This window comes from Rhagoletis pomonella, unplaced genomic scaffold (genome assembly GCF_013731165.1).
Source record: "Rhagoletis pomonella isolate Grant_MI unplaced genomic scaffold, Rhpom_1.0 Rhpom_scaffold_00015, whole genome shotgun sequence".
Classification (NCBI taxonomy): domain Eukaryota; kingdom Metazoa; phylum Arthropoda; class Insecta; order Diptera; family Tephritidae; genus Rhagoletis; species Rhagoletis pomonella.
The window spans coordinates 1,747,850-1,752,148 of NW_023458569.1; positions in this window are offsets into that span (position 1 = coordinate 1,747,850).

Sequence of the window (4,299 nt, forward strand, 5' to 3'; positions counted from 1 at the left end):
AAAAATTTTTGAATATAATTGTTATAAGGCCAAAAAATAACAAAAACAAATAACTTAAGGACGAGCACACCTAAAAGTTAAACATTCTAAAAATAGAATTATTAGCAAAAAACCAACAATACCAACAACCACATGATCAAGTGAATTGCAGCGGAATAGCTGCGCTTGATTGTTTTGGCATAACAAAAATGAAAATAGTGGAAAAAAGCAAACGATAATTTACAAGGCGTACTTATCACGGTGCATAGGCAACTGGCTGAGTCAGTGGGATCGTCGGTTCGAAGCCTACCGAAAGAAGTCTGATGAGGAAATGTGGTGATTTCCGAAATAGCTATCAATTCTACCATTTTTTCAAATTACTGTTGCTTTTCCACAATAAATTTTCATTAAAAAACGGCCTCGAGCTCAATAAAAATTGTTGAATTTATTTATTTATTTATTTATATCTCTTCTTGTTATTTTTAAATTTATTGTTTTAAGAAGAACAAAAAGTAATTTTAATTTTTATGGTATTTGAGTATTTAGGTTTTTTCCAAATGAAATTCAATTTATGTACAACTCTTATTTTATATTTAAATAAATTGCCTTGCCGAAGACGCACAAACCGGGCACCCCGATGAGACCTATCATTAATTACAAGTCTGCTCCCGGATACAGACTCTCCAAGCACCTAAAGACGCTGCTGAAGGATAACCTGGATCTACGCAATAAATATACTATTACAAATACAACGGAACTAATCGAGAAGATGAAATCGTTGAAGATCAACGAAAACACTAAATTCGTATCATTCGACATCAAACACAGAACAGTAGAAGACTACAAGAAGGAACTGGATACAATATATGCCATTGCGGAAAATAAAGGATATAGGAGAGGCCCGGTGGAGAAGTTACGAAAGGACGCAAAATCGAAAAAGACTAGCAAAGAGCAAAACAATAAAAAACTTGGGCAGTTCTAACTTACACAGGAAAGACATCTTACAAACTTGCCAAATTCTTTCATAAGTATGACATTCAGACATCATTTAAAACAAGGAGCACAGTGCGAAATATATTGAAAGAGAAAATAAGCGAGGAAGACTAGCCAGATAAACAGGGTGTTTACAAGTTAACCTGCGAGTGCCGACACAGGACAAACAGGCCGAAATATAAGAACAAGGTATCGAGAACAAATAAGGGATTATAATAAGAAAAAACGAAAACCAGAGGCTGCAATAGAATTGAACTCCGCGAATCTTCTTCTTCTTCTTCTTCTTTTTTGGCGCTGTAACCGCCTAAGCGATTTTGGCCGAGTTCAGCAAAGCACGCCAGTCGTTTCTCCTCTGTGCCAACTGACGCCAATTGGAAACGCCAAGTGAAGCCAAGTCCTTCTCCACCTGATCTTTCCATCGCAGTGGGGGCCTCCCTCTTCCTCTGCTACCACCAGCGGGTTCCGAGTTGAATACTTTCAGAGCTGGAGCGTCGGTGTCCATTCGAACGACATGACCATGCCAGCGGAGCCGCTGTATTTTAATTCGCTGCACTATATCCATATCGTTGTAAAGCTCATATAGCTCATCGTTCGATCGTCTGCGGTACTCGCCGTCGCCAACGCGTAAAGGCCCGTAAATCTTCCGCAAAATCTTTCTCTCAAACACTCCAAGAGCCGCATCATCGGATGTTGTCATTGTCCATTCTGCTGCGCCATATACCAGCACGGGCATGATGAGTGACTTATAGAGCGTGGTTTTCGTACGTCGAGAGAGGACTTTACTCCTGAATTACCTACTCAGTCCAAAGTAGCACTTGTTGGCAAGAGTGTCTACGTTGGATTTCAATGCTGACATTATTATCGGTGTTAATGCTGGTTCCCAAGTAAACGAAATTCTCTACTTTCTCGAAATTGTAACTGTCAGCAGTGACGTGGGTGCCAAGGCGCGAATGTGCTGACTGTTTGTTTGATGACAGGAGATACTTCGTCTTGTCCTCGTTTACCACCAGACCCATTTGCTTTGCTTCCCTGTCCAACTTGGAAAAGGCAGAACAGACTTCGCGGTTTTTGCTTCCGATGATGTCGATGTCATCGGCATAAGCCAGCAATTGCACGCACGTGTAGTAAATTGTTCCTGAGCGGTTCAGTTCTGCAGCTCTTATTATCTTCTCCAACATCAGATTAAAGAAGTCACATGAAAGGGAGTCGCCCTGCCTGAAACCCCGTTTTGTGGCGAATGGCTCGGAGAGTTTTTTTCCAATTCTGACGGAGCTGGTGGTATTGCTCAACGTCATTTTTCACAGCCGTATGAGTTTTGAGGGGATGCCAAATTCAGACATAGCGGCGTATAGGCAACTCCTTTTAGTGCTGTCAAAAGCGGCTTTAAAGTCGACAAATAGGTGGTGAGTGTCGATCCTTTTCTCGCCGGTCTTTTCCAAGATTTGGCGTATTGTGAATACCTGGTCTATGGTGGATTTTCCAGGTCTAAAGCCACACTGATAAGGCCCAATCAGTTCATTGACGGTGGGCTTCAGTCTTTCAAACAATACGCTCGATAAGACCTTGTAACCTATGCTTAGAAGACTGATCCCGCGGTAGTTGGCGCGAATGGCGGGGTTACCTTTCTTGTGAATTGGGCAGAACACACTTAAATTCCAGTCGTCGGGCATGCGTTCATCTGACCATATTCTGCACAAGAGTTGATGCATGCACCTTATCAACTCCTCGCCGCTGTACTTGAATAGCTCAGCTGGCAGGCTGTCAGCTCCAGCGGCTTTGTTGTTTTTCAGTCGCGTTATTGCTATACGTACCTCGTCACAGTCAGGCGGTGGAACGTCGACTCCGTCACCATCGACTGCGGGCTCGGGTTCCTCTTCTCCACAACTTTCCGTGCTGCTACCATTTAGTAGGGCGGAAAAGTGTTACCTCCATAATTTAAGTACGCTCTGGACATCAGTTACTAGGTCGTCATTATTTTTCTTACAGTAGTGCGCCCCGTTCTTTAAACCTTCCGTAAGTCGCCTTACTCTACTAACTTCGCGAATGACATGATCAAAAATAAGCGCACACCAATGAAGATTGGACAAACAACAGAACTTCTCCGTGTACAACATAAAGGACAAAGATTGAATATATTAGAAAATATGGAAATATATAAACAGAAGACCTTCAAAGGACAAATAATAAATGAGCAAATAAATGCTGTATCGGACATACTGTTTGAACTTCTAAAACTACTGGACGAGAAGAAAAATTACAACAACAAAATATTAAGGACAGACATGGAAGGGAATACACCAACTGCAAAAACAAAGAGGGTAAAAATTACGGACTTCTACCTGCCGTCAAAAACGAGCCAAAACAATTAATCTACCTATTGAGCACCGCAAACACTGCAAAATTAAAAAGACGTACCTAACAAAAGAAAGAGGTAGTTAACATGGAGTATAAATACGAGCAACCAACAAAAATTATGCAGAACGAAAAATGACACTGAAGATGGCACAACGCCGAAACCGGTTTGTTTCCAAACCAAATTTGACAAGGGATGACGGAAATTCGTTCCAAAATACATCATACACCCACCCTGTCGGAAACAACAACAACCAAAACGGAATTAAATAAAAATAATTATTTCAATTAATTTACTTACTTTACTTTAACAACCTCTAAGCGCACTCGAACTTGAGATCTCAGAACCAGAATAGGCAGTCTTCACTCGACGCCACAGCCGACATCCGTGATGAAAGCAATTAACCGCATTTTTGTTTTGGCTATTCAAAGACAGATGTCGCTGATCGCATTAGTTGTTCAAAGTAGCCGAAATTGTAGGCCATCGCTTTAGCACATACTAGTTAATGAACTAGTATTCATACTGGCTGGTTTGGAATTTCACTGCGGAGAACTGGTATTATTATAGTCCATGACGAACTGGTATGACTTCCCCATTTAATACCAGTTTTCGAACTAGAATTCAACTAGTTTACTTATTTCTACGAGGAACTGGTATAATTACGGTTCATAACGAACTGGTATTACTTTTATCCTTATATAATAGTTCATGAACTGAAATTTGTGCACACTAGTTCAGCTTTTCGCTGCAGGGGCACTAATCGCGCGCTGTGATGTTTATTCAAACTCAACATTTTAAAACACATTTGCATGTATGGCTGTAGCTGAGTGTGCAAAGACGCTTGATACAATTGGTTGCTGCCAAGAGGGTCCGGGTTCTATTACCATCAGACGGCAGAACTTAATATTAAATTTTTTTCCTTGTTAATTACGGAAAAGCATCTGTGCACTTCGCAACGACATTGCCAACCGATA